This window comes from Harpegnathos saltator, unplaced genomic scaffold (assembly GCF_003227715.2).
Source record: "Harpegnathos saltator strain DR-91 unplaced genomic scaffold, Hsal_v8.6 scaffold188, whole genome shotgun sequence".
Classification (NCBI taxonomy): Eukaryota; Metazoa; Arthropoda; class Insecta; order Hymenoptera; family Formicidae; genus Harpegnathos; species Harpegnathos saltator.
In genome coordinates, this window is record NW_020229970.1 from 514,712 (window position 1) to 527,933 (window position 13,222).

Genomic DNA, 13,222 nt, shown 5'->3' on the forward strand with positions numbered 1-13,222 from the left:
GACGCTCGGAGGACGCTTCGGCGATCCCGATGCAGAGAGAGAGAGAGAGAGACAGAGAGAGAGAGGGGGGGAGGGAGAGGGTCCGCGAAGAATCCGAAGAAGCTGGCACGAAGGCTCGCGATTCCAATTATCAACAACATGGCCTCGCGGCCGCGCGTTTCCGCTTCGTTGTCGGGACGATTTATGAGCTGTTAAGCGCTAAAGCGCGATCCACGTGGACCAACACGACCCACCGGCGCGGCTCTTTAACACACCGCTGATGCGTCCCTTGCCCATTAATACACGCGCGATCTCAATACTCCCGCGTCGCGCACGGCAAGACTTGGCCGTCTGCCCAAAATCCGGAGACCGACGTGTCGTACAGCGCTGACGACGCTCCCAGAGTTACGTTATTAAGGTAGAAGCGAGCCGGTCTCTATTACGAAACCGTAGGCGCTTCCTGTTCGAAGGACGTCCTTCGATCGCAATGTCGTCGTTGTCGGCGTCGTCGTCGTTGCTGTTGTTGACGGCGACGTCGATGGCGATCTCGTCAGCCGTCGCGACGACCCACATAATAAATGGTGCGTCGCGAAAGTGCCTATTCTATTTGCTTAGGAAGGCAGGATACGCGCGCGCGCGCGCGCCAAACACTTAGCCGATTCACTAGGCCAAGTAATGGCAACTATTAATTTCGATGGTCGCCGGAGTGCGCATTGTATCGCTCGCGAGAAGGCCGAATTACATCGATTTCCGGCCCGATGCGAGCCCACGCGTCCCTATGAATATGCATCTTGCGCCACAATGGCGGTCGCCAAGGCGGACGCGCGCGTCGTTGCGCGCCTCGATCGCGATAGAGTCCCCGAGGGTATCGATCTTCATTTCGCGGCGATTTAATAATCGCTCTTTCCGGCTCCACGCGCAATACGGGCGGCGTCATGAATGTCATGCCATTCTTTGGGAGTTGATAATTTTCTTCCTTCCTTCCTTCCTTATGAGTGTTCGTACAAGATTGAAAATCGCTTGAGTGATACTTTCGATCTTGCTTGTTGGGTAAAGCTGAGAATCGAGTAACTCTCGACCTAGGGAACGTTATGACATAACGTCACGACTGTGCGTTGTGCAGAAAGAAAAAGAATCAGTTGAATCAATATAGTGGGTTGATCGGGAAGTAATTTCGGTTTATTGCATGAAAATGAAAGACGATATGTTTTATAGAAAGAAAAGTTTTATTCTGTTAAATATTGACCATTTTGTTCCAACACTTTTTGCCATCTTTGAGATAATAACATAATTCTACTCTCGTAGAACTTCCGGTCCTTATTGGCAAAAAACTGGATTAAGTAGTTTTTGACATCTTCATTTGAATTGAAATTTTTATCATCCAAAGAATTTTGCAATTGACCGTAATACAAGTGATAATCGAATGGTGCCAGATCAGGTGAATATGGTGGATGCGATAACAAATCCCATCCAAGCGCTAATAGCTTCTGGCGAGTCATTAAACTTGTGAGGTCTGACGTTGTCATGATGAAACACAACACCTTTTCTGTTCGCCAATTCTGGTCTCTTCTGTTTGATGGAATCATTCAATTTGTCCAATTGATGACAATACACATTCGAATCAATCGTTTGGTTATTTTGTAGCAGCTCAAAAAGAAAACCATTCCTTTCCAATCCCACCAAACAGAGAGCATCACTTTCTTTTGATGGATATCATCTTTCGATGCTTTGAGCCGGTTCATCACGTCTGCTCTATGATCTTTTGCATTTAATATTGTTGTATACAATCCATTTTTCATCTCCAGTTATGAGTCGCTTCAGAAATGAATCATTTTCCTCATGTTTCAACAGCAAATCGTAGATGGTAATGTGATAGATTAAATCTTTCTCTTTGAGGACGTGTAGAACCCAAATATATCGAGCTTTGAAATAAAATCAAGTTGTTTCAAATGCATGGTTGAATTCGATAAATTCAATATCTCAGCAATTTCTCGTGTTGCTAAATGACGATTTGCATCCAATGCCTTTATTTGGTTTTAATCAGCCTCAACTGGCCTTCCAGAACGTAATGCATCTTTGAGCTCGAAATTCCCAGAACGAAATTTCGAAAATCAATTTTGACACCGGCGTTTAGTCAACACATCCTCTCCATACACGGTACAAATTTTTTCTTGCTTGCGCTGCATTTTTGTTTTTACGGTAATAAAAAAGCAAAATGTAACGAAAATGCTCACGTCGGTTTTCCATTCTTGATGCGACGCCAAATAACTTGACGGATTCCAAAACAACATTTTTTCAAATGAAGCTTGAAATGTGCGTTATAAAAATATAAAATGATTTTCTAGTTTAGAATGAGGTTAACTGCTTAAAAAGGCAACCAACACTATCTACTTGAAAAAAACCGAAATTACTTTCCGAACAACCCAATAATATAATCTTTCTGCTTGAAGCAACAGAATTTCTGGTTTTCAGAATCTCGAGTTTGATCTGCAAGCAGCGGAAATTCTATTTCCTCTTGGCGGAAGAATTCGACATGGAAGCAGGTAAGTAATTATTTGTAATCAGGTAATTGGAGCGGATGAGGTACGAGCGGAGGTGAAGATCGGGACATACGACGCGCAAATCAAGGCGAATATAATCCGATTAACGGATTACACTCGTTGTCTTTGATCAACCGAGACATGTGCATCTCTCGGCACGTTTAACTTATGGGGTGAAATTCGCCAATATCTTAGGAAAGTAATCGCCCGGCTGGCCGGTATTTTCACCGACGTAAAGAATAAATGGAGCGTCCGTACTCCTCGGGACACGTCTAGTGAAATCTAATATCGAAAGTAGGCAGGAGTCTTTTGGCGCATGCACGTAGAAGAATCGAGCGCGTTGCAGCAGCCACTTGACTTTGAGTGTCACCGCGATCGATCGCAAGCTAGACCTCTAGCCTCAACGACAATTTTCGTCTATGCTCGAATTTTATTATTATTATTATTATTTATTCACGGGCATTAGACTTATTTAGGATAAGTCCGGGATAGATGGGCATATGGGATAGATGGTCAATTGCTATAATTTGTTATAATTTTGTCAATATATGCTAGGCGTCAGCGCTGATCGGTCAGTTGTGAGTTGGATGTACCACGAATAAGTGTATTTCATCCTGATGCCCAGAAACATTGATATTGTGAGTAAATAAATGTTTTATGTTTCTAGTAACCTCCAAGATGTTTCACGTTGGAAAAATACCTTGCGAATGCGGTTTATTTTGAGTTGCAACATTAGACCTGGGCTGAAACGACTAAAAAAACATCGTATTGTCACATTTAATCCCGAAACTCGTCACCGAGACTACTTTTCACGCGATATACGCATTTTTATGCGAACTCTCCAAACAGGGATAGATGACCCATTTTTTTCAAAGTTAGATGGGCAGCCTACTTAGCGAGAAATAGCAAGTAATGGCCATCGGATCGACATTTTCTAGATATATATATATATATATATATATTCCACTGTCATTTTTCCCTGGTACCTAGCATTAAATGTCAAACTTGTCTATACCGATCGGTCAATCGGAATTGGATGTACCACGAATAGGTGTGTTTCTTCCTGATATACAAAAACACTGTTATTATGAATAAATAAATGTTTTATATTTCTATTAACCTCCAAAATGTTTCACACGTCGGAATAATACCTTGCAAATACGGTTTATTTTGATACGACATTAAACCTGGACTTAAACAACTAAAAAACATCGTATTTAACCTAAAAATTCATTACCAAGATGACATATGCCCAACTATTCCTTGACATATAACCATCTAATCTGGACACCTGACCATCTATCTCTCACAGAATATTTTTAATATTTCGTTATTATTGACGTCCTATGAATTTTTTTCACAAAAACCCTTCTGTACCTTAAACATTATCCTCTACTGAACGTGTTAATATTAGACGTACAACTTAATTCTCGGCCCCAAAATTCAATAAATGACAGCTTCTATTGAAATTGGAACTTATTCCCGCCCTATGATGATCTGAAAGTACTAAGCATCAGCTTCGGAATGCAGTATAATAGATGGCAGCCCTACTGATATAACTTCAAAAAACAGTAGTGAATGCAATGTCGTTCAAAAAGCAGCATTTGAGGCACTGTCTCCTTTTCGCTTTCCAACTTAAAAAAAATGCAGCTGAAGCGCAGGAAATGGTTTGTTCGGCTTTGAGCGAAAATGCTGTTTCCTACAGCACTTGCAAGAAGTGGTTTCAAAAGTTTCGAGAAGGAAATTTCGATCTTGAAGACGAACAACGACCGGGTCAGTCAAGAAAGGTTGTTGTGTGTTGCGAATTGCTTGAACCCGGTCAAACGAACAATGCTGAACGCAAGCAACAACTAATCAAAGTGAATGACGCACTCGAGCAAAAAAGACCATTTACTGATAGTGGAACGAGGCAGGTACTACTGCTGCATGATAACGCACGGCAAAAGTGACCCTGGAAATCATCTCTAACTTAGGCTGGGAAATTCTTCCTCACGCGGCGTATTCTCCAGATTATCCCCATCAGATTATCTATTCCAATCGCTACAGCATCACTTAGCTGATTCGCACTTCCAAACTTCTGAAAAAGTCAGAAAAAGCATCGATGACTTCATTGAGTCCAAACCATCGTTTTTCCGAAGCGAAATTCGAAATTTGCCTGAAAGATGGCAGAAATGTGTAGAAAGTGAGGGAGATTACTTTTGAGATTAGGTAAATATTCCTTTTTTTTTCAAACTGAGCATTGAAGTTGAGCAAAAAAGGCCGAAAATTAAATTGTACACCTAATATGTTGCTGACCATTTATTGCATTAATAAGTAATGGTACAGATGTATTATTTGCAATTAAAAAAACTATGTCCATCTATTCCGGACTTACCCAACGTACAAAGCTGAAATACAATGTTGATTTGCGAGAGACGCCGAGAAAAATTCGAAATGTATGAAATTAATAACATACAAGACAGCGAGAAATAAGAGATACAATATTAAATTAAGCAGACAGATACGCAACGAGCATGGTTATAAGTTGTCTAAAGCAGACATGGCAAAGCGTTTTAGACATTCTATGGACCGCGCAAAGAAGTCACAAGACATGAGAAACTGATAAGTAATAACATCTATAAAAAACAAATTAGATCTTTAAAAAAGAGATCTAAAAAGTGGAGCTGATCTGAGAGATCTTGGACATGCATCAAAATTTATCAGTGCGAGTTTAAGTTTCTCTGGACGGTCTATTTTACTATTTATAATATTATAAAGGAATTTAGTATCTGCTAGATATCTAAGATATTCCAATGTTTATAAATTAAGAAGTCGCAGCATTTGAGAGTAGTCATGATCGCAAACGTTCATGACCTAGCCTAAATGAGACTAATGAACTTATGCTGAGTAGATTCAATCTGTTTTATATAAGTCGTTTAATAAGATGACTACAATATATTCGCATGTTTAAAATGGGAACGAATCTCATGTTACGTATAGTAATTTAAGAGTAGACAGATTCTTAAAATTATACGAGGAACGCTTAACAAAGCGATCAGCAATCTAGATGCATTATTAACAATCATATTCGTGTGAGATGCAAAAGACAACTTACTATCATAAATGACACTCGGATCAAGTTTCAATGGAGGACAGCAATGCGCTGTTAATTATGTATTGAAAATGAACTATTGAACGAGCGCGCGAATAGTGCACAACGTGACATTTATTAATATTTAAATGCAACTGATTGCTAGCACATTAGGATGCGAGCGTATTGAGGTCCTGAATCAGTCGGTATACGAGTCCACATGCAGGAGCAGCTTTAAGCCATCAGCATACAGCAGAGTTCTCAGATATTTGAGATGGATGACAAGATCATTGATAAATAAAATAAATAGGAACGACCCAAGATGAGAACCCTCGGGCACTCTTGATGTAACACTGCACCTCTCAGAAAATTACGCACGCGCACAACTTGAGTCCTACCGCGCAGGTAAGAACCAAACCATGCAAGAAGCGGGCCGCGTAGGCCGATACATTCCAATTTCTGCAACAAGATACTACGGCTTGCAGTATCGCAGAAGGCTTTAGAGAAATCGGCGTAACCAGCATCCATTTGGCCACCTAAATCAAGTATCGAAGACACATAAGAGTTGAATACAATCAAGTTAGTGGACGTGGATCTACCAGAGACAAATGCTGGTCTGAACAGAAAATTGTCTGGATAGAAATTTTTCTCACAGTCTGCGAAATTACGCAGCGGGAAGCAACGGGAGTCGAAACTGATTGACTTCGGAAGTCAGCGAAGAGTCAATTCGCCTCGAAATGTGCTGTGAAACACATGCGGATGCACACGAGAAAGGAACGTAAACACAAGTGTAATACAGATGTTCTTCACTCGCCGGTGATCCCGTCCGCCGTGTTAAACAATTAAGCGAGACGACTGCGGACCACTTTCGTCAAGAGTGTCTCGCCCGCGTTGGCGCTCTGTCACTCTCGACCGTCACGAGCGACGGATTTCGCGCGCGTGTCTCATGCAAATTCACGTCGACGCGCGAGGCTTTTCGACGAGAGGCAGAGCCACCGAGTTTTCGAGCATCGCGAGCCTCGTGAGCGACGAAAATTAAGCAAACGAAATAATTGCTCCTTGTTCTGCCGGCCGGCAGTAGCAAGTCGAGCGGAAAGTAGCAATTAATTAATTGACTAATTAATTACCGCGCCTGGAAAGTTTTGTACCGTTTGGTGCAAATCGTCGGTGTTTAAGGTGACGGCGGCCTGGGTGGGACGCGACGCGATGAGAATGAAGATCGTGGGCAAAGCTCGTCATGTGAATGCGCATCATTGCATTTGCACCGTGAGAGATTCCCCTCTCTCTTTCCCTCTCGGCCAAGCTTTCACCGTGACTTCCGGGACCGAAAGCGGCTAACCTAATTTATAAGCGCATGCGAACGCACCCCTTGTATCCCGAATCTCATCGACTCCATTGTCTTCATTCGCGCTTTCGCCGCGGATCCTCTCCCATCGCATCAGTCATCAAGGTTTACGTCTCGAGGTGTGAGATGGTATTTCACGCCAAAATTACTAACAACTCGTATCCATCAGAACGATCAAAATAACAGGTTTTTCAAAGAGGTAAATAAATAAATAGGTCATTAAATATGAAATGTCCGATTTCCTTGTGTGTACTAGAACTTAGTACGTCTGTCGAACGACTGTCGAACTGACAGTCAATATTTTTGACATTTCACTTTTACGATTCTTGTTTTTTTTTATACACCGACATTCTTTCAAATGCATGTTTTGATTTGTGATTATCTTTTAAACTGTCTTTATTACAGAAACTTTTGTGTACCCCATTAGATCAGAAAGTCAGATCAGATCAAGTCAGAAATTCGTGTTATCTTCGAATATAAATGCCGTCGTGGAATCAACACAACGCAGACATCTTGAAATATTAACAGTGTTTGGTGAAGATGTGGCTAATGAACGCACAGTACGTCGATAATTTGAGAAATTTTGTTCTACCGACTTTAATCTTGAAAATGAGCTACGTGGGCGACCTGAGACCAAGATGGATAATGATGACCTGAAAGCTACAGTGGAAGCGGATACATCTCAAACTACGCATGAATTTGCAGCAAGGTTTAACGTTACTATCCCAACAATATTGGACCGTTTGAAACAAATCGGCAAGGCAAAGAAGCTGGGATAGATAGATTTCGCATAAATTAAACGAGCATCAGGAGAGAAATCATCTCGAAACTTGCTTTTCTTTACTATCGCAACATAAAGGCGGGCCATTTTTACATCGTATTATTACATGGTAAAAAATGGATTCTTCTTGACAATCGCAAGTAAGCGTTCGGCATAATGGTTGGATATAGATGAAGTGCCGAAACACAATCCGAAACCGTATATTCACCAAACAAAGCTATACGATGGTGTCTGTTTGGTGGTCCAGCGCTGGCATTATCTACTACAGCTTCATGAAACCTGGTCAATCGATTACAGCGAATATCTACTGTAACCAACTGGACGAAATAATAAGAATGCTTACGATTAAGCAGTCGGGATTGGTCAATAAAGACAAGCCAATCCTCTTGCAAGACAACGCTCGACCACATGTCGCATAAACGCTGCTCAAACTACAGGAGCTGGACTTGGAAGCTCTTTGTCATCCACCGTATTCACCAGATCTTGCACCAACTGACTATCACTTCTTCCAGGCACTAGACCACTTCTTGCAAGGAAAAGCATTCAATTCTCAACAAGCTGTGGAAAAAGTCTTCCGCAATTTCATCGCCGCTCTTCAGGCTTCTTCGCTGCTGACAGGAATAAATTACCATTAAGATGGCAAAACTATGTCGATAGTTTAGGCGCATATTTTGATTAATTGTACTGCTTCTAGTTCTTCTTTCTTGAGATATAATAGAACAAACTTTGGATTCGAAATTGGACATTTCAGATACTTAATGACTTAATAAAAAGAAAAAGAGATTAATTTTTCTTGGTTTCATCAATTCCAAGTAAAAATTGCACCGTCTTAAGTTATATAATTTTTTCGGAGGAATGTCGAAATCGGTCGCTCTTGACCGCTTTGATAGTTGCAGCGTTAACGCAATTTTAATATGCGATGAACTCAACGAGCGACACGAGAGCGATCTTGAGTTACTCTCGTTGACCGACGCTGCACTAGCGTGTCTTATTAAATCACTCATAAAACGTGATAATTGAATCTGAGGAGTTGGTTGTACGGCTGATAGAGACTATCAACAATCAATAGGAGAGGCCGACTACCGGTATTTCTTGATTACTGCTAATCCACAAAGACGAGATAAGAGATACGACGCATCCCGTGTCACGAATTCACCCCACGATTTTCAGCGGCCCGGTCGCCGGTTGGGGTTTTCGCACAATCGACGAAAATTAGAGCGACGCAATGGGAGCGTGAGACTCGCGATGACCCGCGTGGTTGTGAAAGGTGCGACACAACTGAATGCTCGGCGCGTATCGCTTCGTGCACGTGCGTGCCACTCTCGCGAGTAGCCTGACATCGCGCGTACCTAACTCGCTACTCACTCGATTCAATTGCGGATCGGAAGTTCGTTAAACGAGATGACCGCATACGTGTGCGCGAGGCGACGGAGCGGTCAGACGCCGACCATGTCACTCCGCCGAGCGGTTGCGCGAAACTGAGAGACGAACGGGACCGTCGACGTCGTGCGATATTTCCCGTGACGAAGGTCGATGAAGATGTTTCGGACAAAGACAGTATCTCTCTGCCTACATCCCCTTCCCGGTTCCCACTCTATCGTTCTCTTGTGGTCGTTCTCTTGAGGCCACACCTCCAGTGCGATTAACTAACAATGAGCTGGTAGATAATAATCGAAAACAAGAAGCTAAATAATCGTCGTGTCATGAGAATATCATTTCATATTTTTGGAAATCTACTGCGTGTACAATCATAGACAGGATAGACAGGAAGGCTGCCCGTCATCAGCTTCGAAGTGCATCCTGTTTGCTGGAAAATTTCTCTCCCAAGAGGAGAACTGAAACGCTTATCGTGTGTTTTCGGGACGATGATATTACGAACTAGCCCCGGTTTACCAACAAAATAGTTCGACAAAGAGAGCGAGAGCGAGAGAGAGAGAGAGAGAGAGAGGGGGGGGGAGAGAGAGGGAGAGGGAGAGGGAGAGAGAGAGAGAGACCTATGAGATGATATCTTATCGTTCGATTAAAATTAAACAACAGATGATCGACTAATTATTGAAAATTGTGCTTTACACTCCGCTGGAGCACGTCGACGGATAGACTTGTGGAGTAAACGGTGTTTAAGGGGCTACATATATCTTGGTCTTAAAAAAATGGCTATTTTACAATTTTGTTCTCGTAAATATAAACTCCTTTTAACTTACCGTATTTTTTACTAAAAAATATCAACATTGTAGAGATTATTTTCAAATTTTTTATGCTTTATAATCTTACAAAATAGCTACAGTATAAGAGCTGGAATTGTAGGCATCATACGCCGATCTGGAAATCGGTACCAGAGAAAATAGTTATAAAACGTATCGGAAATCCAAAAAGTCACATATTTTCTTAAAGTACATTAAAAAACGCAAGTAGCATAGTAGCCGTTTTCAAAAATTTTGCTTCTAAACAAAATGGCACATATTTGAATTTGAAAAAGCCTACTTTTTCACAATATTAATATTACAATTGCAAGCAAGCAAAGGCATAAGCGAAAAAAGCCCTACGATGCTACCTACGTTTCAGTATGCTGAATAGACATATTAATATTAAACCTCAAGGACGTCGCACAGTGTTGCGCAGAGCCCACTTTTATGGATAAAAATCGGCATTTGAAATCTATTTAAGATATCGGCCTACAATTTTACACACACATATATTACATATTAAAAGTAATGTTTTACATATAGTCGCACACCAGAATTTGAAACGATAAAAGCAGTGAAGAGGGAGAGATATATCAATTAAAAAGTAGTTATATTTTTGTTGTTCTTATTACTATTTATTTTGTTCTTTTTTTCTTATTAGCGCATTTTTATTATTATATTACAATATTATATAATATTAAATTACATAATTATAATATTTTACATAACTGACTAAGCTCTGAGTTCTGGAAAAGTAAATGAAATAAATCTTCATTGGTTTGAGACTCTTTTTTAATGTTAAATTCGCTAATTGAAAAAAAATTTTTTTTAAATATAATTTATATCTTCGATTTAGATTGAAGTTTTTTTTAGAAATATTAAAAGATATTGACTGAGTCAAGCTAGAGATTTCGATTTTTACTTAAAAAAATAATAAATATCTATAATTAAGCTATTTATTAAGCTAATAATACATATCCAAATTATTTATATATAATAATATTATATGTTATTGTAATATTGGTAACAAAAATGTGGCAATAAGAAAAATAAATATTGATAAAAAGTAACAAGTACGACTGTTTTGAAAAGGTCTTAAAAAGAGCTACAAGAATATGTAATAAAAGATAGGTTTTATTTTAAAAAAAATTAACCTCTATATGACCTTGGCACGTACACCCAAGTCAAACCAATGGCGTCATTTTATGTTCCTCTTGAAATCATAAAACATTTGTATGAAACATTTTTTGATACAACTGGGTTTTCGAAAAAAAATCATTGCCGTCACTTAAAATGACTCAACCTATATGTGTATAAAATTTTAAACACCCTTATTTTATTTTAATTATATTTGTCATACGATAGAAATCTGCTCATTTAACACACAAACGTAAATGAATAAGTTGAGCCGTTAACGGTCATGTTCGGCATGCATTCTGGCTGTAGTTTTTTGCTTCGAAATCACTTAGGCGCACACTTGCGCAGTATGTCCAATTTTTCTCATGTAAATAACACTTGTAGTCCATGTTATGTATAAAAATGGACACAATGGGATACAATGGACGTGATTTATCTCAATATTTCTGTTCCTTTATAAGAAATTTGTCACTAATTTGAATTATGGTGCGTGCATAAATAGTATCGAAACATACGAGAAGGACCATTATTAGCTTATTAAAAGAGCAGTATATAGTTAATTTTTAATTTATAAATTCAACTCTCTAATATTTAGTCACATGAAGAATATGAGCCTTTAATATATGTACGATTCTACTCATAAAATAATTCTTTTTATGCGGTCATGTTTTTCGAATTCTCAGGCCACTATTTGATCAGAAATTCGTGTTCTTTATATGTTTTCTTATACTTCAGACTCTATACTTTTAATTTCTGCAAAAAGAAATTTACTGTTTTATATTTCATAAAATGCCTTTTGTCCACGAAAACGGGCGATGCCGACACACTGTGCGTCGGTTCAGCAGTTTTTGAGAAATTTTGGTGCCAGTTTTCAAAATATGATTTTGAGAAAACTACGTCTAAAGTTTTACGTAAGGTTTAAAGTGAGTACACTGTAAACCCGAGTGTGTTATTTTGACACGTATAAGCTGAAGCTTTCTTCACGCGTTTCTTCGTCGTCCGAAATCACGTCATTTGATGCATTTCGATATCACTTAACGCGTTTAAACGCGTCAAACGACGTGATTTAAGATGACAAGATACGCGTAAAGGAAGCTTCAGCTTATACACGTCAAAATAACACACTCGGGTTTGCAGTGTGAACGACAAACTATTTTAAACGGAATCATCGATTCCTGGTCCATAAAGTAAACTCTCAATATCCAAAAACTTATCAACAGTCACTTTATTTAGTTTCTGCTCTAGTCGAGCCATTTTTGTAGAGACGCACACACACGTGCAATACGCTAGCTGGAAAGCGTACGCATGCGTTGCACCCTTATACAAAAACGGCTGTACCTCAGTCATTTCCACATATTTTTAACTGAAACTTTAAGGAAATATTCTAGAGACATGACAGATTCAAAAAATATAAAAATTAAAAAATCGATTTTTTTTTACTCCCCAGAGTGTATGTAGCCTTTTAACCCTTTGAGACATAATGGTGAGTATACTTACCACCTATTTATACTCACATTTTCATGAAATATTTCATATTTGAGGGATTCTTGTCGGGTATTTTGCGTTTCTAACTTCTTATATGATATGGAAACATATATGAAAGGTTGAAAGTGTTTTGCATAAGTTGTCTATTTATTATAAATGAACAAAATGTGAAAAATACACATTTTTACAGAAAAAAATCATTTTCCATGAACTATGAGCGAATTTTTTGCTCAAAATCAAAATTTGGGAGTTTTTTTGGGTCATTGATTACGAATCTCAGATCCAAATTCCAAAATTAATTTTCCAAGATTGCGGATTCAAGATAGCGGATCATAGAATTTTTATCAAATTAGCTAAAATTGTACTCTGGTTAGTTTTTGAGGTCGCTGATTACGAATCTGAGGTCCACATTCTAAAATTCTAATATATTTACCTGACATTGTCTTCCGGTTCATTTTTTTAGGTTTTCGACTACAAATCTGAGGTGAAAAATGATGACTTTGAAATGGAAATGGAAATTGTGAACGTCGATTTCAATCTCGATAATTCTATGGTGACAAATCCTTGTCAAGATTGTCGAAGTTTTCTTTTTTTGGCCACCATCTTGAATTTGCTATTTTCAATTTTGAAAATCTGATAACAGATTTATCATCAGCAATCCCAAAAACCCCACAATATCCATTGTCACCGAAATTATCGCAA

The 13,222-nt window shown here is 39.2% G+C and overlaps 1 protein-coding gene across 5 annotated transcripts in view; it reads right to left on the reverse strand.

Moving 5' to 3' along the window:
- The window catches only part of Wdr62 (WD repeat domain 62), a 134,654-nt gene that overhangs the window by 91,480 nt on the left and 29,952 nt on the right, over positions 1–13,222 (reverse strand). The window contains exon 1 of one of the 5 annotated variants that reach the window (XM_025297779.1): positions 9,081–9,236. The exons of the other annotated variants lie outside the window; for them this stretch is intronic. The gene's annotated coding sequence lies outside the window, so the exon portion shown is untranslated. Of the gene's footprint in view, positions 1–9,080; positions 9,237–13,222 lie in introns of those variants that run through there. 5 annotated transcript variants of the gene reach the window in all.